This window comes from Lithobates pipiens, unplaced genomic scaffold (genome assembly GCF_037356315.1).
Source record: "Lithobates pipiens isolate NorthernLeopardFrog02 unplaced genomic scaffold, aLitPip1_a1.2 Scaffold_13, whole genome shotgun sequence".
NCBI classification, from domain to species: Eukaryota; Metazoa; Chordata; class Amphibia; order Anura; family Ranidae; genus Lithobates; species Lithobates pipiens.
Genome location: NW_027507718.1, coordinates 100,618,938 through 100,642,404, shown reverse-complemented (window position 1 = coordinate 100,642,404; position 23,467 = coordinate 100,618,938). Strand labels below are relative to the sequence as shown.

The window sequence follows — 23,467 nt, the reverse complement described above, 5'->3', positions numbered from 1 at the left end:
TAATAATAGAACCTCTTGCTGCTAAAGTTAGATCCCATACTAACATCTCAGGTATTCCCTTTGGCGATTGTGAGCACAAGATTAGTCTCTTTGCCGACGATGTGATCTTTTCATTAACCAATCCTACCTCTTCCCTGGCTTTGGTACAAACTTTATTGGATGAATTTAGTTACGTGTCTTACTATAGGGTTAATGCGTCCAAGTCTTACATACTACCCTTAGTGATATCCCCTGAACAACGACAACATTTGAGCGTCCAGTACCCTTATGCGTGGTCCACAAACTCTATCACGTATCTGGGCATTAATCTGACGAGCTCCACCAAAGATTTGTACAAAGCAAACTTCCCTCCATTCCTTGCCACACTTTCATCTGACTTACCGAATATCTCCAAACTCACACTGTCCACCTCTGGCAGACTTGCGGCATTCAAAATGCTCAAGCTCCCTCAGTTACTATACTTGTTCAGGGCGTTACCCATCCCTATACCTACTTCCTTCTTCAGGCAGACTCAGTCGATAATTCATAACTTTATATGGCTAGGAAAAAAATCTAGAATATCACATCGCACACTTATGAAACACAGAAAGTTAGGTGGTTTAGGATACACCGTAGTTAAAGACTATTATTTTGCAGCTATCCTGGCCCAACTCAAAGCCTGGTTCACTCCAGATTCTAGCATCCACTGGTGTGCCATGGAAGCCTTTCAGGTGCCAGGAAATAATCTACGTAACTGGCTTATCTCTAGACCTGATACTAACTCATCCATCAATTCCTTATCTCCAACCATAAAAGCGTCACTAGCAGCATTCTCATATTTCACTATGCATTTTCCTGCTACAGCTCCCACATGTACAATTCCACTCCCCATTGAAACTCTTAATCTTCTGACCCAAGACATTCAACTCTCCCCTTGGAAACACAAAGGTATTTCCTATATCGCTGATCTCTATGATAGTGACTTCCTATACTCCTTTACTTCCCTGCAAAATAAATACTCGCTCCCACCCAAAGAATACTATACTTATATCAGAATATCACATTGTCTAGTTCAATCCCCTTCCCTCCGTCGCAATATCCCGAAAGTGGCATGGACATATTTCTCTAATGCCTCATCGTCCATCAAGGGGATATCCCTTTTTTATGCATTATTAGATGGCAAAGATACTTTTGAGAAATTACCCCCTTTACTAAAGTGGGAATCTGAACTGGGTTCCTCATTTTCCTCACAACAATGGCAAACTGCCTTACGGGCCATATTTCTGGCTACGAAATCGGCAAATCTCTGGGACCTCACATACAAGATAAACCTTAGATGGTATATCACTCCATGGCAGATTCATAGATATAGTCCAACGACTGACCCTGCCTGTTGGAGATTATGTGGCCTCCCTGGCAACCTATATCACACTTTTTGGTCTTGCCCAAAAATAACCCAGTTCTGGACAGACATATTTGTAATCATATCATCTCTCACTCACATTGTCTCCCCGCCTAACCCAGCACTGGCACTCCTAAATATTGGAATTGACACCTATCCTCACCATATCCAATATATTGTCACACATTTGTGCCTAGCAGCACGGTTGACCATTACACGTAACTGGAAATCCCCTGACCCTCCCTCACGTTCTGAAGTTATACGAACAACACATTTACATGGCGTATACGAACGTATGTATGCCTCTTCGGAAGGTCTATTGTCTAAATCCATCATCCGCTGGACTCCCTGGTTAGACTGGTACAAATCTTTCATGTCCGGCCCTCCTTGAACATTCATCTCATCTAATATGAGAAGAATTTCTCACATGCCTACATGTACCTATTCCACCTTTCATTCCCCCCCCCCCCCCTTTTTTTTTTTTTTTTTTTTTTCTCTTTCTTCTCACCTATCCTCACCCCTTCCCCCCTTCCTATATATTTCATCTACATAATAGTTAGCGGATCGCTATTAGTCCATTTATTATGGACTTCTCTTCTCCATTATTTTCCTCTAGGTTTACGGTTACTGTTTCATGTTAGATAACATTACGGTACTTTGCATTCCTCTTAGTTTATTTTGAATATATTGTCAATGCAACAGGGTTTGACTTCTTTACTACCCTTACCATGGGAGTACTCCCTTGCTCCTGTGTACAGTGTGTTCCCAATTGGGGTACAAGGTGCAAGGTGACGTCCTCCTTTTTCTTTCTCTGTTTTACTAGATGGATTATATATTTTAGAAGCATTATACTATGTCTCACTTATTGTATCTAACAATACGTCACATTGTTAACATACACTGTAATGGTACAGATATTTTGCGAATGTAACCTTTTTTTTGTGTACTCTCACGCACTTCTGTTAAATAAAAATTATTGAAAGTAAAAAAAAAAAATATTGACTCCAACTTCTCTATACAATATAATAATCAAGATGGGGCCCAATAAGGAAAACTTGGGACTCTCTAAACACACTAGTCTTTGTTAATAAAATATGCACCAGTAATGCCCTGTACACACGGTCAGAATTCCCTAAGACAAAATCCGTCAGATTTTGGCCCAAACTTGTCTAGCATACACACGGTCACACAAAGTTGTCAGAAAGTCCAATCGTTCAGAATGCGGTGACGTAGACCACGTAGGACGGGACTATAAAGGGGGCAGTAGCCAATAGCTTTCGTCTTGTAATTTATTGCATGCGTAGCACTTTGTCCGTCGGAATTGTCTACACATGATCGGAATTTAAATGATCGGATTTTATCGTTGGAAAATTTTAGATACAGCTCTCAAACTTTGTGTGTAGGAAATTCCGACTGAAAAAGTCCGATGGAGCCCACACACGATCGGATTTTCCAACAACACGATCCAATCGCACATTTTTCATCGGAAAGTCCGACCATGTGTACAGGGCATAAGGTATTTATAAGCCAAATAATTAGTACTTGTCAGTGGTTGGGGTAAATATTAGCCAAGGATTGCTTTTAGATGTATATAAACTCACAAACAAATATACATATATTGCAGCTTACCAGTGCTTAGATGTGGTGGCTGCATTCATTTTCTTTCATTTAGGCTTTTTGCATTATTTTCAACTGGTGATTATGCTAGTTACACATTTCCTTTCCTAGAGTGACAACATACACTTACTATACTGTACCTATGAAGGGGCAGTGTTGTCACACTAGGACAAGAAGTGTGTTGGGACTATAGAATACCTCCTCCTTTCTTCCTTTTTATAACACAGGGGGTGCTTTGTAATTCACAGAGGTTACCTGGGCAGGATGGCTTGAAATAACAAGAGTACACAGGAACTTGTAAGCACACTGGATTTTTAGCAAGATAAACAGGCATATTTTGTACTTACTGGTCAGATATAACAAAACACTTTTAATAGCATTTAAAGGGGTTGTAAAAGTAAATGTTTTTTCACCTTAATGCATTCTATGCATTAAGGTGAAAAAACATCTGACAGTGCCGGCTCCCCCAGCCCCCCCATTTTACTTACCTCACCCCTCAATGTCCCGCGCTCGTCCCCCGACGTCCTTTCCACCGTTCAGCCTGGCCGCTGATTGTCAATCACATCCACTGACGCGGAGCACCGGAGGTACGGGGTCGGGTGATACAGCGAGCGGCTATAGCCGCCGGCTGTATCACGGGAGTGCGCCCACAGATGCTTCTCACCATGCGAGGGAGCTCGCATGAACGTGAGAAGCACCTGCAGGAGGAAGCAGAGACATCTGCCAAGGGACCCCAGAAGAGCAGGTTCGGGGCCACTCTGTGCAAAACGAGCTGCACAGTGGAGGTAAGTATAACATGTTTGTTATTTAAAAAAAAAAAAATTCTCTTTACAATCCCTTTAACCACTTGACCTCCGGAAGATTTGCCCACCTTTATGAACTGGCCATTTTCTGAGATAGGGCACTGCGTTACTTTAACTGATAAATTGCATGGCCGTGCAACACTTTACACAAATAAAATGCCTTTTTCCCACAAATAGAGCTTTCTTTTGGTGGTATTTGATCACCACTGTGTTTTTTATTTTTTACACTATATACAAAAAAGGACTGTAAATGTTAAAAAAAATAAAAACACAACAATTTTTTAACTTTCTGCTTTAAAACATATCCAATAAAAATTTTTTTTATTTCTTCATAAATGTAGGCCAATATGTATTCTGCTACATATTTTTATTAAAGAAAAAATCCCAATAAGCGTATATTGATTGGGTTGCGCGAAAGTTAAAAGTTATAGCGTCTACAAACTATGGGATATACTGGAATTTCTATTTATTTGTTTATTTATTTATTTTATACTAGTAATGGTGGCGATCAGCGACTTATAGCGGGACTGCAATATTGCGGCAGACAATCGGACACTAAGGCCCCTGTCACACGACAATCCCGCTCGGATCCGTCTGTCTGTTTTTCAGGTGGATCTGAGCGGGCCACCCATTGACTCCTATGGGCAAGCGAGTGTCAGCGGAGATGTGTCCGCTGACACCCGCCTGTCATCCAATCCGCTCAAGACAGACGTATGGAGATATGTTCAGCCATCCGTCTGGTGGATCGGATGAGATCTGATGAAAAGGACATGCTGTCTATTTTTGTCCGATCTCCCCATAGGAATCAGCGGGGCGCTCACAGGTCCCTCTCCACTCCGTGAGCAGAGACGAATCTGTCATCCGTCGGTTCAGTGGAGATCAACGGAGCGAGCTCCTACTGAGCTGGTGGACTCCGCTGAGTGTAAAAGGGGCCTTACTGACACTTTTGACACTTTTTGGGAACCACTGACACTAATACAGTAATAAGTGCTAAAAATATGCACTGTCACTGTACAAATGACACTGGCTGGGAAGGGGTTAAATATCTAGGGCGAAAAAAGGCTTAAATGTGTGCCTAGCCAAGGTGTACTGCATTAGGTGCTTTTACAAAGGGAAGTAATGGCCTTTCTCCCTGGAAAGAAAGCCTATTACTTCCCCTCTGACAGGACAGAGCTTTGTCTTGTTTACATAGGCAGGGTTCTGTCCTGTGTGTCTTTCAGACGATCGGTAGGTGCCGGTGGTCATCCATTGGCTGGCACCCGCTGATCAGCATCTGCTGTGTATAATCACAGCACAGCCAGGAGGTTGGCAGTGTGCACTGTGCGCCCCCTACCCGGAAGTGCCAGGCCACGTACATAGTACGTGATCTGACACAGCAGAGCTACCTTGCCACCATATGTGCAAGTTCTATGGTCGGAAAGCTATTACCAGACCAAAAGGAAGCAAATAAGAGAAGTTTACTGTGACTGTTTATATACACTTTAAGGTAAAAAGAAATTAAGGATATAAACTCATTACTAGGATTAGTATAAAAGGAGTTATTCCTGCGCCTAATCAGGAAGAAATCTAGTTTTTGTACCGCTGCACACACTGAAAATGGGGTACTTGAACCCCTATTACAGGATAAAGAAGGCAAGGAGTAGTGATGCGCGGTACTAAATTGGGAAATTTAGCCTGAAAAGCTAATAAATTCTATAAGCACCAAAGTTATTAGGTAATAAGTGTACTACCGCCCAGACTGAAAGGGTGGTGTATAAGAAACCAATGTGCGTATTTTGTGAGGGAATGATAGGAGACCCTCACTACTATAACATAATAGTGTTTGGAATAAGCATCCAGTGAATATAAAGGCATAAACGAGAAAAAATCTAATAATTAAAACTGGTGATTCCCAATGCGATTTTTTAGAATTGGCAAAATCGTATAAAGTGATAGTGCTGGACAATGAGTAGGTCTGTGTGAATATCTCCTACATCATAAAGTGAATTAAATAATATACATAAAGCAATCAACAAAATATATAGTGATTATTGATGCGATATGTTAAAGTTAACAGAATCGCATAAAAAGTGCCAGTGCTAGACAGTAAATAGGTCTGTGGAAATATCTACTACACCATAAAATAAAAACAATATACATAAAACAGTCACTAACTCAATAAATCAATTATGTGCAGAGAGTGGTTGATTGTGACTGACAAAAATCGCATAAAGTGCCAGTGCCAGGAAGAGAATATAAAATGAATACGTGTGGGTGTCTTTCTACCATATAATAAATAGTATAAGTACGGTGAAGCAAATACAATTGTGCGAGATTGGCAGAAGATAAAAAATAAAAATACAAAACGCATAAAAAATGTTAGTGTAAAAGAAAGAGAAAAGAATAAATCTCTCTAGAAATAATCGAAAAAGGTGTGCACAATAATTAAAAAGCTATATAAACAAACAGAAAAAATTATATAGATTGCACAATGACATATATCAAAATGTGTCCTTTCAAAGTTGTGCGACAACTGGTGGCGATTATATCAAAAATCGCATATAACAAGGAAATCGCATACGGTGCTGGTGTTTGGATTTATGTGCACTATAGAGTAGCGATGTAATCGGAGGTGGTAGTGGTGATGGTGAATATATCCCACGTGGTCCTGTGTAGTCGAGATATGGGTGTCCCCTTACCTTACAGCTGTAAGGTAACAGCATATAACATATATATCCTCAGGATTCCTGGTAATCTTTATCCCTCGAGGTCCTGTTCCTGTGTCCCCAAATCCTGACGTCTCCTGTCTATTGCGCCGTGTTGGTCTCTTTAAATGGTCGCTCAGCAGTACTCAGCATGGGGGGGTACCTCGGCAGTTGGGTATTCTGTGAGGGGTTAAACAGATAAGGAGGAAGGGAGCCCCATAGCGTAGTAATTTTGAACAATGTTGAAGTTTATTCAAATAAAATGGATAGAATACTCACAAACATATAAATCTCGTGTGTAGGGTATAAACGAGCCTCGAGCTCGATTGCGTCACTTCCGGTAGCGTCCCGACGCGTGTTCGTCACGGTCACGTGATGTATAAATGAGCCTTGAGCTCGATTGCGTCGCTTCCGGTAGCGTCCCGACGCGTGTTCGTCACGGTCACGTGATGTATAAACGAGCCTCGAGCTCGATTGCGTCACTTCCGGTAGCGTCCCGACGCGTGTTCGTCACGGTCACGTGATGTATAAATGAGCCTCGAGCTCGATTGCGTCACTTCCGGTAGCGTCCCGACGCGTGTTCGTCACGGTCACGTGATGTATAAACGAGCCTCGAGCTCGATTGCGTCACTTCCGGTAGCGTCCTGACGCGTGTTTGTCACGGTCACGTGATGTATAAATGAGCCTCGAGCTCGATTGCGTCACTTCCGGTAGCGTCCCGACGCGTGTTCGTCACGGTCACGTGATGTATAAACGAGCCTCGAGCTCGATTGCGTCACTTCCGGTAGCGTCCCGACGTGTGTTCGTCACGGTCACGTGACGCTACCGGAAGTGACGCAATCGAGCTCGAGGCTCGTTTATACATCACGTGACCGTGACGAACACGCGTCGGGACGCTACCGGAAGTGACGCAATCGAGCTCGAGGCTCGTTTATACCCTACACACGAGATTTATATGTTTGTGAGTATTCTATCCATTTTATTTGAATAAACTTCAACATTGTTCAAAATTACTACGCTATGGGGCTCCCTTCCTCCTTATCTGTTTAACCCCTCACAGAATACCCAACCGCCGAGGTACCCCCCCATGCTGAGTACTGCTGAGCGACCATTTAAAGAGACCAACACGGCGCAATAGACAGGAGACGCCAGGATTTGGGGACACAGGAACAGGACCTCGAGGGATAAAGATTACCAGGAATTCTGAGGATATATATGTTATATGCTGTTACCTTACAGCTGTAAGGTAAGGGGACACCCATATCTCGACTACACAGGACCACGTCGGATATATTCACCATCACCACTACCACCTCCGATTACATCGCTACTCTATAGTGCACATAAATCCAAACACCAGCACCGTATGCGATTTCCTTGTTATATGCGATTTTTGATATAATCGCCACCAGTTGTCGCACAACTTTGAAAGGACACATTTTGATATATGTCATTGTGCAATCTATATCATTTTTTCTGTTTGTTTATATAGCTTTTTAATTATTGTGCACACCTTTTTCGATTATTTCTAGAGAGATTTATTCTTTTCTCTTTCTTTTACACTAACATTTTTTATGCGTTTTGTATTTTTATTTTTTATCTTCTGCCAATCTCGCACAATTGTATTTGCTTCACCGTACTTATACTATTTATTATATGGTAGAAAGACACCCACACGTATTCATTTTATATTCTCTTCCTGGCACTGGCACTTTATGCGATTTTTGTCAGTCACAATCAACCACTCTCTGCACATAATTGATTTATTGAGTTAGTGACTGTTTTATGTATATTGTTTTTATTTTATGGTGTAGTAGATATTTCCACAGACCTATTTACTGTCTAGCACTGGCACTTTTTATGCGATTCTGTTAACTTTAACATATTGCATCAATAATCACTATATATTTTGTTGATTGCTTTATGTATATTATTTAATTCACTTTATGATGTAGGAGATATTCACACAGACCTACTCATTGTCCAGCACTATCACTTTATACGATTTTGCCAATTCTAAAAAATCGCATTGGGAATCACCAGTTTTAATTATTAGATTTTTTCTCGTTTATGCCTTTATATTCACTGGATGCTTATTCCAAACACTATTATGTTATAGTAGTGAGGGTCTCCTATCATTCCCTCACAAAATACGCACATTGGTTTCTTATACACCACCCTTTCAGTCTGGGCGGTAGTACACTTATTACCTAATAACTTTGGTGCTTATAGAATTTATTAGCTTTTCAGGCTAAATTTCCCAATTTAGTACCGCGCATCACTACTCCTTGCCTTCTTCATTACTAGGATTGTTTTGACACTTTCTAGACACTGTATATCCATTTGTATTATATTTAATTTTAAAGGGGCGTTCCGACTGCAATTTTTTTTTTAAAAGCCAGCAGCTACAAACACAAACACTGTAGCTGCTGACTTTTAATAAGGACACTTACCTGTCCAGCGAGCCCGTGGTGTCGCCCCCCCCCCCCCCCCCGAGGCCAATCCGTTCATCAGATCGGCTGCTGGCGCCTCCATCTTAACGAAGGGAAACAGGCAGTAGAGCCTTGCGGCTTCACTGCCGTTTCCTACTGCACAGTCGCGCATCGCTTTGTGAGCGGCCCCTATTGTTTTCTGGGGCACACACATGTCCCAGAAGGCAACGGGGCCGCTCGCCGCACAGAAGGAAGCGCAGCGGAATAGGAAGAAGCAGATTAGGAAGACTGCCTGGCAACAGCGGTTCCAGGTAAGTTATTTATTTATTTATTTTTAAGAAAATGAATGTAATTTTTTTATTTTAGGATGGCCCTCCACTTTAATCCCATCACTGCTTTTTGTAGCTTTGTCTATAAATACAAATGGCTTCAGGGCGACCTTTTTTGCAGAAACCCTAAAGCCAAACAAGGGAGGGTTTAGGAATTTACAATATAATATGTGACAAAATAATGCCTTTTTTACAAAAAAAATATTACCAGGGCTTTATATTAAATCGTTTGTGCTTTATCTAACTGGTTAAACACTTCATAGGCATGTGCAGCATAACTACTGATAATACACAAAAGCTTTTTTATCTTTTTAAACTAAATATTTAAGTCCTAGCCTTTAAGAACAGTCGTTCTCTGTATTTTCACTAGAAATACAACTACTGAGAGATATGGTTAACCTTGAATGTGCAGCTCAACAAAAAAAACTTTCCACTGACTAAGCAAAGCAGGTACCTTTACTTTAAACCTGATATTTTATCTGATAAAAAGCAGTTTTACTATGAATCCATTTCAGAACACTGTAGTATGTATTAGCTAACCCAGCTCAGTGCTGACTGGATACCATTATTAAAGTACATGAACGCTAAAGTAGAATTCCAGTCAATTTTCCAGTTTGGGTAGAACGTGGGAGAATTAGTGCTTATTTCTTGGTTTTCTTTTTTTTTCACAATAAATTTTATTGTATAAGTAAAGAAAAAAAAATGATAAGTAAAGAAAAAAAATTGTACAAGTAAAGAAAAAAAATTGTATAAGTAAAGAAAAAAATGTATAAGTAAAGAAAGAAAATTTGTATAAGTAAAGAAAAAACATTGTATAAGTAAAGAAAAAAAAAATATAAGTAAAGAAAGAAAAATTATATAAGTAAAGAAAAAAAATTATATAAGTAAAGAAAAAAAAATATAAGTAAAGAAAAAAATATATATAAAAGTAAAGAAAGAAAAATTGTATAAGTAAAGAAAAAGAATTGTATAATTAAAGAAAAGAAATTGTATAAGTAAAAAAAAATAAAAAATTGTATAAGTAAAGAAAGAAAATTGTATAAGTAAAGAAAAAAATGTATAAGTAAAGAAAAAAAATTGTATAAGTAAAGAAAAAAAATGTATAAGTAAAGAAAAGAAAACGTATTTCCAGACTTTATTTTATCTGTGGTCCTGCTTAGGAAATGTATTCCTTCCTGTCTAGTGACATCACAGGAAGCAAGGGAGTTTTGCTAGTGGGGGCAAAGCATCAAAAATCAGGTAGAGGTTCTAAACCTTCCATACTATACAAGTAAAGTGACTTTATTGCTGTCTATATCTAAGTAATGCAGGCCATACATGGTCAAATTTCGAACAAATTTCCTTTTCAAAATCAGAAAATTCGTTTTTTTTGTGATCCGATGGTGCCACCATTGATTTTCGAAATTCAGCCGACCAAGCCTTCAATTTCACCTCATGTTGCTACAGAAAATAATTTTCTTGGCTGGGAATCTTGTTTTCTCTCCGTAAATTTTCTTTTATCTCCGTACATTTTCTTTTCTTATTATGTTTCTCACACGATTCTCCCATCATTGATTAGAAAATCGTTAGTTTTTCAAAAAATTTCCAACATGTCCGATTCCTCGAATTTTATTTCCGCACGAAAATCTGCGGTTGCTGCAGCCCACTAATGGTGCGAAATTCATACGAAAATTCTTAGACACGATTTTCGAAAGAAAATTCTTTCTAAATTCGAACCATGTATGGCGGGCATTAGACTGTGGGGTTGATTTACTACACCCTGAAGAGAGAAAAATCTGGTGCAGCTGTGTATGGTAGCCAATCATCTTCTAACTTCAGCTTGTTCAATGAAAATAAAAACTGGAAGCTGATTGGTTTCTAAGCACAGCTGCACCAGATTATGCACTGTCCAGTTTTAGTAAATCAAGCTATGTGTGAATGGAGGAAAAAGCTAAGGGCCGGTTCACACTTGTGCGAAGCGAGAACCCTGCGAATCAACTGCATTGTGCGTTGTTCCCGCATCGCACCCGGCACGCACGGCAGTTCACACTGCTAAATGCGAACTTCTGGGGAGTGTCACTATATGTTAACGGCACCCCCATTTCAGCTCGCATATCGCACTGTGAACTGACAGATCGGACATGAATCGGATCGCATATGTGTGAACACATGCGATCCGTTTCTGGTCCGACCTGAAAAGGGCCCTGTGTGTGTTATCACTGAATGTGGTGCGATTATCAGCCATACTACCTGTATGACTGACATCGCACCCGCACAGACATTGCATGTAATGTGAACAGCAGTGCGCTGCGAATTACATGCAATGTCTGCCATCGCAATAGTGTAATTCGCAGAGCACTGCTGTTCACATTACATGCGATGTCTGTGCGGGTGCGATGTCAGCCATACAGGTAGTATTGGAGGGATTCTGAAGGGTAATTAGTATGATTCCTCCAGATACTGGTTAAAGAGGAACTGCAGTCTGCTCACATAATTTGTAATAAAAACATCTTTGCCATTCTAAAGCTTCCCTCCAACCACTTTGCATATTATTTTATATATGCTGTGATTCTGTACTTGCCAAATATGCTGCAGAAATCTCCCTTGACTGAGTCTGGCTGCATTAGGGTTGCCACCTGTTTGGGATTCACCCAGACAGTCCAGGTTTTGAATCATGCGTCCGGGTTTCAGACTGTCTGAGACCCAGACACATTATTCAGATCGGAGGACTGTGGCCTCCCAGCAGGGTTGCTGGCTGCACTTATCTAAGTTGAGAGTGTCTGTTACACTCTCTTTCACACTGCGCAAAGCCAGCACTAACAATCTCCCCAAACACACACACAGATGGGAAAGGAGAAAGGGCTCAATCTGCACCTCTTACTCCCGCCCCTACCCATCTGTGTCTGCCCACACTCCAATCCATAGCGCTGTACCTCAGGAAAGGAAAGTGGGGGCCAGAAATTTAAAGCCCAGCAGCCTCAGATACACCTGGATGAGAGGTGCTGACTGCCAAGGGGTGAGTGAGCTCACCATCCATCCCTGTCAGTGACTGAAGTCTTCCCCCTCCCCCCTTCTCTTTCCTGCCTCTAAGTGAGTACACTAAGGTAAATCAGGGTTCTCAGAGCACTCATTATATCAGAGCTCCCCTTTACACCAGAGGCCACAGTGTTCCTCCCTACATCAGAGTCCTCTCCGTACACCAAAGCATCCCTTATGTTAGAGTCCCCAGAGTTCTCCCTTACATCAGAATGTGCAGAGTCCACCCTTACAGTGAAAAGGAACTATGCAAGTTCAGATGTAAAAGAGGAACTCTGTGGACTTTGATGTAAAGGGGGAACTCTGTGGACACTGATGTAAAGGGGGAACTCTGTGGACACTGATGTAAAGGGGGAACTCTGTGGACACTGATGCAAAGGGGGAGCTCTGTGGACACTGATGCAAAGGGGGAACTCTGTGGACACTGATGCAAAGGGGGGACTCTGTGGACACTGATGCAAAGGGGGGACTCTGTGGACACTGATGCAAAGGGGGAACTCTGTGGACACTGATGCAAAGGGGGAACTCTGTGGACACTGATGCAAAGGGGGAACTCTGTGGACACTGATGCAAAGGGGGAACTCTGTGGACACTGATGCAAAGGGGGAACTCTGTGGACTCTGATGCAAAGGGGGAACTCTGTAGACTCTGATGCAAAGGGGGAACTCTGTGGACTCTGATGCAAAGGGGGAACTCTGTGGACTCTGATGCAAAGGGGGAACTCTGTGGATGCAAAGGGGGAACTCTGTGGACTCTGATGCAAAGGGGGAACTCTGTGGACTCTGATGCAAAGGGGGAACTCTGTGGACTCTGATGCAAAGGGGGAACTCTGTGGACTCTGATGTAAAGGGGGAACTCTGTGGATACTGATGCAAAGGGGGAACTCTGTGGACACTGATGCAGAGGGGGACTCTTATGATTAACTTCATATGATTAGAAATGTTATTTAATAGCAACATCTGTGGATAGTTTATCTATGCACACTATGAAAAAAATTCTGTGCAACGCTGATGTGTTCGGGTTGGACTTGAAAAAAGGTGGCAACCCTATTTCGCAACCATTTTTTTTAAACTATGGGCAGATGAAACTGCTCCCTGTTCACTTTCTGGATTTACACAAACACACAGAGGCACACCTCCAGCTCTGCAGCTCTCATTGGCCCTCTTATGACTTGTCCCCCCTCCCTTCCTGGCAGACTCTCACCAGAGTGAGAGAGAGAGCTGTACATGATATCATAAGCCTAGGCTTTTTACCAGACAAGAAACAGCAAGTGGGCTGTATAAGATATTTACTGGCAGGAAAAAAAGTTTTACTATCCAAAGTTAAAACAACAAAGGGCAGAAGATTTAATAGATAAAAATGACTGAAGTTTTGCTTTAAACAGTCTCAGATGGGGAGTTTATCTTTGCTTCCTGGTCTGGTTACACAACAAAAGGTGACGGGAAGCCTCCCTAACATGGACATAAACTGAAAACTGAAAAACAATATATTTCTGTGACGTTTGTTCATGTGTTCCTATATGTTCTTTTTAAAGCATTTGCCATTTAGTATGTGAACTCCCTGTGGAATTTTGAAAATGGCTCATAATTGTTAAACAGCAGTGTAAATTACCAGTTTTCTGGAACAGAAAGACATTCCATATGTATTGACTTAACGTGGACCATAAATCACCCCCAAAAGATGCATTGTAGAGATCTGCTTCCATGAGTTTTTAACTATTACAATCGAAGATAAAGTCCTTTATTAAAAAGATTTTCACCAAATTTGTTAATAGACAATTTAGGTAAGGAACACTGGAGGTAGCTCATAACTGGGGCAGTAGAGTAATGTAAATTTTGTTCACCTGTACCCAGACTATGGACATTCAATTATTTAAATGTTTTCAACAAGCTCTGACCTCTCTTGTTGCTTTTTATGTGAAGTTATTCTTTCTCAGATTGTATGCTATCCTAAATATTTTTATTTCTAAGTGTGTATTCACATATATCTGTTTTATAAATCACAGTTTCTATCATTTTCATGTAATTTTTCTATCTAAAGTACCTGGTTATTCTTGACAGCCACCTTTTTCCTTGTTCTAAACTGACCACACAATGGACAGAAACTAATCTGTGTTAATTTGGTCTGTTTTCATCCTTGCTGGTCATTCAGAGGTACAGGGTACTGTGCAGACACACAGCATGCCTGTATTGGGTGGTTTGTTCAGACATGCATGCCTTCTGACAAATCACAACCTACTTTTGGCACACATCCCCTCCCAATCACAGCCTGCCTCTTGAACATACCCCCTGCTCAAAATCAGTCTGTACCTTGCCTCAGGCTGATCAGACCTTTAGAATACAGGCACACTATGTGTCTGCACAGTGTCCTGTAAGGCTGGATTCACACCTATGCATTTTTAGTGCTTTTTGCATTTTGCAGATTTGCACTACAGTCCATTTAACATGGATTCCTATGGAACACGTTCTGTAGCGCAAATCTGCAAAATGCAAAAAGCACTAAAAATGTATAGGTGTGAATCCAGCCTTATATTGTATGTTCACAAATACTTTAAAGATCTTCAAAGATCACAACAATGACTTTAGATAGTTAAGTTTCAGAGGGTTTCTAACAGCTGCTGTGTATTAACATTAGAGGGCTGGCAGGCTACCATTATTATGTTGTAATAGAAAAATAACTAAGACTTCAGCGAAATTTAAAAACCAATTTCTTCTAAACGCTTATAGATGTGGAGATAAACGAGGGCTTGTTTTAAAGTGCTTTTACCGCTTGTTCAGAATGTATAAATACTTTTGTGTATATACTCTGTGTACTTACTTTAGGTTGCACAGAGCTACAAAGGTCTTTAGTCATAAAGAGAAGCACGGATTAAGAATGCAATGATATAAGGAGTGCTGGACATGACAGTGTGGATGAGGGACACAGAGGGTTAAGCTTTATGGGTGGAGCTGAGGAAAAAGGTTTGCAGGAAGCAAACTTAGTGTAGGGGAGGGGTCATATAAAAGGGAGGGGTGTGGCTTTAAGGGATCATTCGGAGCCCAGCGTGACACAGAGGAGGCAGTTTTTCGCTGCTCCTCTGCTATGGCTGACCTGGAGGGACTCTTCGCGCGGCTGCGACGGTGGCGGAGGTGCACGGCACGGACTGGCTGCGGGACCGCGTGGGTGACCTGGCGGACGGCGAGGAGGACGGCGGCGGGACAGGTGAGGTGCAGCTGCGCGCGCGGAGGTCTCGGCCTCCGGCGCGTTTTTCCCCTGGGGCTACACCTCGGCCACCTCGTGACTCCCGGAGCCCGGGGGAGGACCGTTCGGTCCCCCCGGCAAAACGGCCGGTACTCGGCTCTCCCCGGTCCGGGCGGTCGTTGCGCCGCCGACCGGAGGGGGGCGGGGCTTCGCGGCAGCATGGCAATGGCGCCGGGCCTGAACGGGGCCCTGTGGAGGAGGGGGGAGTGCGGGTGGCTCGGGGGTTGGGGGTCAGGCGGGGGTGCACATGGCGGTGGATCAGCGGCCTGCGGGCTCAGGAGCTGTGATCCGCGCGGTGGGGGGGCGGGGGGTGCCTCGGGGGGGCCGCATGCGGGAGGGGGGGAGGGCGGGTCGCAGAGGGCCGCCAAGGTGCCTGGCAGGGCCGGTTTCAGACGCCGGCATGCCGGGGGCGGCGGGGGGAGGAGGACATTGCCTGCAGTCCCGGATCGCATGGACCGGACGGACCGCTCGGAGCACAGGGGGATGGCGGCGTCCCCGGTGCGTGCTGGTGAGGTCGGGTCCGAGAGCGAGCTGTCCCAGGAGGAGGAGGTGTCCTTTGCTGCGCCCGGACCGGTTCAGGTCAGCGGGGCCCCGGGGGGGCCAGGTAAGTTGCGCGAGTCTACCTTGCTGGCGGAAGCTTTGCGTGGTCTGATGGGGGTGTCACAGGGGGGTTCGGGGCCCACGGGGTCCCGGGATGACATGGGGGGGGTTTCGGCTGGTCCGTGGGGGGGGCGGGGCCAGTAGCCTCGGGGGGCCCGCGGGTCCGCTGCAGGAGCTGTTGGAGGGGCTGCAGGCCCTCGTTGGTAAGTTTGCTGGGGGCTCGGGGTCGCCTCAGGTGGGCCCCTGGCTGAGTACTGGGGGGGGGGGCAGGGGGTCAGAGGCTGTGCCTGCGCGGGACGCACCGCCTGCGGTGGCGTCGGGGAGCGTGGATGCGGGGGCTGGGGGCTCGGGGGTCCCCCCGGTGCCCGCGGACCCGGGGGCGCGGTCCGATCTGGTTAGGCTCGCGGATGCTGCCCGGTGCGAAGTTTATGTTTGCTTCGAGGGCCCGTTGGGGGCGCATTTGAAGCAGGAGGTGAGGGACAAGATCGGCAAGGGTGAGTATGTGGAGATTTTCTCTTTACTCCCCCTCGAGAAGTTTAACTTGAATAGGGTCAAGCCGGACAGTTCCAAGAAGGACGACGAGGAGAAGCGTAGGTATCGGCTGATCCCGCGCACATTTGCGAATTGGCTTCAGGCGTTCGCTATCTTGGCTAGCGTGATAGGGGAAAAGAACCCCGAGCATTGCTCGGCGTTATTTTGTTACCTGGACGCGATTGGTGAGGCTCATCGGGTGTATGGGGGGTTGGCGTGGCTGCGCTATGATGAGCAGTTTCGTCAGCGGAAGGCGGTGCGGGCTGAACTGCGCTGAATCACAAGGACATAAGCCTATGGATGAGGCTTATGTCTGCGCCGCAGACGCCCACTCCGTTTCTTCAGGGGGAGGGCCGGGAGTGCGTCGTCCTCGGGGCTGCCGGCCGGAAAAAAGTGGGGGGTGTGCTGGCCCTTTAATGAAGGGGCTTGTAAATTCGGGGGCGCGTGCCGTTTCAAGCATGAGTGCTCCGGGTGCGGCGGCACCCACCCCCTGTCCCACTGTTTCAAAAAGGGTAAGCGCGCCGGCGATGCCGGTCACAAAAGGGATGACGCCGGTGAACCTGGGAAGGATGCTTCCTTTCCTAAATAGGTATCCGGATGGTGAGGCGGCGCGAGGGTTGATTTCGGGCTTTCGGGACGGTTTTAGGATTCCCTGTTCTTTAGAGGGGGTGCCGCCGTTAGCCAGGAATTTGCGCTCGACTTTAGATCACCCGGGGGTGGTGGATGACAAATTGGGTAAGGAGGTGGCGCTGGGCCGGATGGGCGGGCCTTTCGAAGTACAGCCGTGGGGGGACCTGGTGGTTTCCCCGTTGGGTGTGGTTCCTAAGAAGGAGCCGGGGAAGTTTCGCTTGATTCATCATCTGTCTTTTCCAAAAGGGGGGTCGGTCAATGATTTCATTGACCCGGAGGCGTGTACGGTTTCCTACACTTCTTTTGACGCGGCGGTACGGTGGGTCAGGCGGTATGGTCGTGGGGCTCTCATGGCCAAGGCGGATGTGGAATCGGCGTTTCGACTTCTACCGGTCCACCCGGACAGCTTCCGGCTATTGGGGTGCCATTGGCGGGGCAAGTTTTATGTAGATTTGTGCCTGCCCATGGGTTGTTCCATTTCATGCGCCTATTTTGAAGCTTTTAGCTCATTTTTGGAATGGGTGGTGAGAGATGTTTCGGGCCTGGAGTCGGTCATCCACTATTTGGATGACTTTCTGTGCGTGGGCCCGCCTGCCTCCAGTGTGTGTGCGATTCTTCTGTCCACGTTGCAGCACATTGCGGGCAGGTTCGGGGTGCCGTTGGCGGGGGATAAGACAGAAGGCCCGGTTACGGAATTGAGCTTTTTGGGGATAGTGATTGATTCGCTGGCAATGGAGTGTCGATTGCCAGAGAATAAATTACGGGATCTGCATGCAGAGTTGGCAGGGATGCAGGGCCGGCAGAAGGTTCAGCTTAGGGCCCTGCAGTCCTTGTTGGGCAAGCTGAATTTCGCTTGCCGGATCATCCCTATGGGCCGCGTGTTCTGCCTGACGGCTGTCGGGGGCCACCGCCGGGGTGACCGGACCTAACCATTTTGTGCGTTTACGGAAGGAACACAGGGAGGACCTGCGGGCGTGGCATGAATTCTTGGAGTCGTATAACGGGCGGGCCATGTGGATGTCAGGGCCAGTGAGCAACTTCGATGTGGAGTTGGTTACTGACGCGGCTGGGTCTACGGGTTATGGGGCATTTTTTCGGGGCCGGTGGAGTGCTGAACCTTGGCTGCGCTCCTGGGAGGTGGCGGGGTTGTTGGGCAATTTGGTTTTGCTAGAATTATTCCCGGTAGTGTTGGCGTTGGAGCTGTGGGGGGAGGAGTTTTGTAATTTGAAGTTGCGCATCAATTGCGACAACATGGGGGTGGTTCAGGTCATCAATCGGATGACTGCTTCCTCGCCCCCCCGTCATCCGGCTGCTACTGCAGCTGGTTTTTCGATGCTTGCGGCTCAATGTTTACGTTTATGCAGTGCACATACCTGGGGTGGAGAATTCCTTGGCTGACTCGCTCTCTCGTTTTCAGTGGGACAAGTTCCGGCAGCTGGCACCGGGAGCGGAGGAGTCGGGGGCACCCTGCCCCGGGTGGATGTGGGAGCTGCCCTTGGAATCGCCGCAGGTTGGTTGAAGAGGTCATTGAGTGAGGCTACATGGTCAGCTTATTCCAGGGTGTGGGCGGAATGGTGAGCGTTACTGCGGGAGGTTGGAGTAGCTGGTCGGGGGTCCGACCAGCGCTGGGTGGTATTGTACTGGGTGGCCCGGAACATAGAGATGGGACTGTCGCCTGCGTCTATTGAGCGGAAGCTGGCAGGGTTGGCCTTTTTGTTTAAGATGTGGGGGGAGCCGGACGGGACGAAGGATTTTTGGGTGCGGCAGACGTTGAAGGGGTACAGGAAAGTTCGGAAGGGTGGGGATGCGCGCCGGCCGGTGTCGTTTGACAATTTGGTGGCAATATGTTCTCGGCTGGTGGATGTTTGCTCGTCTGCTTACGAGACCGTTCTGTTTACGGCAGCTTTTTCGTTGGCGTTTTATGGGGCGTTTAGAATAGGGGAGTTGGTGTGTCGCTCGAAACGGGTGGCTGGGGGTTTGCTGGATCAGGATGTGCAGGTGGTTGCGGATCGGGTGAGTATACGGTTGCGTAGGTCCAAGACTGATCAACGGGGCAAGGGAGTGGCGATTACGCTGCTTGCCCTTCCGGGCTCGGCTGTGTGCCCGGTGGCGGCGGTACGGGCTTTCCGGGCGGTGCGGCCTGCGGGGGCGGGCCCCTTTTTGGTGCATGCGGAGGGCTCTTTTCTATCCCGGTTTCAGTTTGTGTCGGTTTTTCGGCAATGCCTGAGAGCGGTGGGTTTGGATGAGCGGGAATATGCGTCACACTCTTTCCGGATCGGGGCGGCAACGGAAGCTGCACGATGTGGGCTGGAGGAGGCGGTAGTTCGCCGGATCGGTAGGTGGGAGTCCCGGAGGTTCCGGTCCTATGTCCGGCCACAGTTGTTACGGGGGTGATGTGGGGGTGCGGCTGGGGGTGTTGCTTGTTGTTGGGAGTTTTTGGGGGAAGTACTGTGATTGTAACATTACGTTGGTTGTTGTGTTATTTCTTTTGTTTTTATTCCAGATGGAGGTTCTCCACGCCTCGTTTGGATCCTGGGGCATTCGTACGTGTGCTGGGGGGCCAGGAGAGGTGATTCTCTACCAGCAGGCAGTCAATTGGGTATCCCCAGGCGGGTGGCTAGGGTGATGTGGTTGGGGTTCCCGGGTATGCGGTGGGAGCGTGTTATGAGGGAGGTGGAGCGCTTTGCTTTGAGAGACAGGCCCCCGGATGTGCTGGTGGTTCATGCTGGGGGAAACGACCTGGGTGTTCGCAAGGTGAAGGATATTTTAGCGGACATTAAGGCGGACGTGTTGCGCCTGCGAGTCCTGTTCCCGGGCACCATTTTGGTGTGGTCGGACATTGTGGCCAGAACGGTGTGGCGGTGGGCTAGGTCTTTAGCCAGCATTGAGAAGACTAGGATAAGGGTGAATAAGGTGGTTGGGCGGTTTGTGGTGCAGAACGGGGGCATTGTGGTTCGGCATCGGGAGTTGGAGGTGAATGTGGGTCTTTACCTGCGGCAGGATGGGGTTCACCTATCGGATGCGGGGATTGACCTTTGGTCCTCGGGCTTACAGGAGGGGATACAAAAAGCTCTTAAGGTGGGGGGTGGCCCTCAAGGTTGAGGGAGTCACCCTTTCGGGCTGTGGCGGTGTGTTTTCTGGTGGTTTCTGACGGTAGACAGGTACTCAGAAGGGATCTGAGGGTGTGGGGGGCTCATCTAACGATCGGCCCCTCTGGGTATTCCTGAACGTTGGAGGGAATACGGTTATGTTCACTGGCGGAAGTTGTCTCCGACCGGTCACAGGTGGAGGCCTTTGGGAAGTTGGTCAGGTGTACCGCAGTGATTTGGTATTGGCTTAAGTGGGGTCACCGTCAGAGATCACCAGAATGGGCAGTTAATGTTATTTAATGTGGTTTAAAGTTAATAAAGTTATTTATATTTATATATTTATATATTTTCATATTTACAAGTTATTGGAGTGAATTTTGAGTTATGTTTAATAAAGGCTGTTGTGGCCAGTTTACTCCAACCTATGGTGTGGTCTCGTTTCTAATAGGGGAAGGTATGGGTAAGGAATAATATAAGGGGAACATTCAGACTACACTAGTCATGGGCATTGCTATAAGAAGAGCATGTGACACATGCCTGTGTAGTACATTTGCCTTAAATGTCTCAGCCTGTTACCTGTATAAAAGACACCTGTCCACAGAAGCAATCAATCCATCAGATTCCAATCTCTCCACCATGGCCAAGACCAAAGAGCTGTTCAAGGATGTCAGGGACAAGTTTGTAGACCTACACAAGGCTGGAATGGGCTACAAAACCATTGTCAAGCAGATTGGTGAGAGGGTGACAACAGTTGAGGTGATTGTTCACAAATGGAAGCAACACAAAATAACTGTCAATCTCCCTCGGCTCCATGCAAGATCTCAACTCGTGGAGTTTCAATGATCATAAGGATGGTGAGGAATCAGCCCACAAATACACGGGAGAATCTTGCTAATGATCTCAAGGCAGCTGCGACCATTGTCACCAAGAAAACAATTGGTAACACACTACGCTGTGAAGGACTGAAATCCTGCTGTACCTGCAAGCTCCCCCTGCTCAAGAAAGAACATGTACAGGCAGGGGCGGACTGACCATTGGGCCACTCGAGCAATGCCCGAGGGCCACATGCCACTAGGGGGCCCCATCAGGGTTGCCAGCCTCAGTAAACCAGGGATAGTATGTAAAAATTTGTGTTTTTTTTTTACATCTGTCTCTGAAATGTCCCTTACCGATATCCTTTTGGTCCACAAAACCTAAGATTATAGCCGCCCCACCTCTCTAGTACCTTCTCAGCCAATAGAAACATGTCTGTGTATACTGTGTGATTGTATACTGTGTGTGTGTGTTTGTGTCTACTGTGTGGCTCCATAATCTCTGATTGCCTGGGGGCCCCATAATCTCCTATTGCCCGGGGGCCCCATGAGTTGCCAGTCCGCCCCTGTGTACAGGCCCATCTGAAGTTTGCTAATAAACATCTGAATGATTTAGAGGAGAACTGGGTGAAAGTGTTGTGGTCAGATGAGACCAAAATCAAGCTCTTTGGCATCAACTAAACTCGCTGTGTTTGGAGGAGGTGGAATGCTGCCTAATACCCCAAAGAATACTGTCCTCACTGTCAAACATTATGCTTTGGGGGCATTTTTCTGCTAAAAAAAATGGGTCATGTATTGGTATTGCAGCATGACAATGACCCAAAACACATAGCCAACACAACAAATAAGTGGAGGGAGCTGAAGGTTCGAGTTACCAAACATCAACCTCGAAACCGCAATGATTTGGAATGGATTTACAAAGAGGAGTGGGACAAAATCCCTCCTGAGATGTGTGCAAACCTGGTGGCCAACTACAAGAAACGTCTGACCTCTGTGATTGCCAACAAGGGTTTTGTCACCAAGTACTAAGTCATGTGTTGCGAAGGGGTCAAATACTTATATCACTCATTAAAATGCAAATCAAGTTATAACTTTTTTGAAATGCATTTTTCTTGATATTTTTGTTTTTATTCTGTCTCTCACTGTTAAAACAAACCTACCCTTAAAATTAAAGACTGGTAATTTTTTTTTCAGTCGGCAAACATACAAAATCAGCAGGGGATCAAATACTTTTTTCTCTCACTGTACCCTGTGAAGTGACTAGCCTCAGGTGTTACACATAACTTAATCAAACTCTACTACATAGGTTGTCCCTTTTTACCTGCCATCTTCTCTCTACATCCATTTAAAGTTCAGAATTTACCCTGTTTCCCCGAAAATAAGACCTAGCGTGATTGTCGAAGGTACGGCTTATATTGCAGCCATCACCGACAATCACGCTAGGTCTTATTTTCAAGGAAACAGGGTGCACAGTATTCCTGAGCTTCCAGATGCAGCTTGTGGGGATTTGATGTGCCACACTGCACAGCTCAGAGAGGAGAGCTGATTGTAATCTGACATCTCAGTGGAGGGAAGAAACACAACACACCCTACAGGCAAACATACACAGCTGAGGCTTTCAATTATAGGATGTGTGTGGTAGCTCCCCTCCCCTGCCCCCCTTCTTCCCTTGGAATTGGCACATTCTGTCAGAAAACACTAATGCAGATAGCAGAGGAATGAGACTGCAGAAAAAAAACACATGCTGTGCCTTGGATTGAGGCAAGTACACACTGTAGAAGGATATGCTTTGTTCATGTATATGTCAGAGGTTTACAACTACTTTAAATGTAAATCACAACCTTTTCTGTTGTTTTGAGTTGAGCTTGTGCTATCCCACCACCAATCAAAGATTAACAAGACTCTCTAGGTTGAGATCTTCATACAACTTCAACCACTGGATCTCAGAATCTGCTAATTAGGGATGAGCTTCCAGTTCAGCCCGAAAACAGCTTCTGAATGAATTTGCCTGTCGGGGAATATGTCCAAATGCCAGACATTCAGCTTGTTTGGCAAGAGCCAAACTTCATACATAGTAGTGAGTTTGTAGTGGTGGCACCCCTACCCTCTCCTACTGTCAAAGTTGTTAACCACTTAAGGACCGCCTCCTGCACATATACGTTGGCAGAATAGCACGGCTGGGCCCAATCACGTACCTGTACGTGGCTCTTTAAGTGCCAGTCCTAAACTCCGTGACCGTGGCCGCGGGACCAGAGGACCCGATCGCTGCTGGCGTCCCACGATCGGGTCATAGAGATGAAGAAC

At 45.9% G+C, this 23,467-nt stretch overlaps 1 protein-coding gene and 1 long non-coding RNA gene across 5 annotated transcripts in view; one reads left to right on the top strand and one right to left on the bottom strand.

The window, feature by feature from the left end:
• The window catches only part of SUSD1 (sushi domain containing 1), a 321,740-nt gene that overhangs the window by 6,097 nt on the left and 292,176 nt on the right, over window positions 1–23,467 (bottom strand). The gene's annotated exons all lie outside the window — the stretch shown is intronic.
• LOC143974193 (uncharacterized) lies at window positions 15,126–20,843 on the top strand. The gene is made up of 3 exons (XR_013272182.1): window positions 15,126–15,462; window positions 18,680–18,772; window positions 19,766–20,843. It is a non-coding gene; the product is annotated as an uncharacterized LOC143974193 (long non-coding RNA).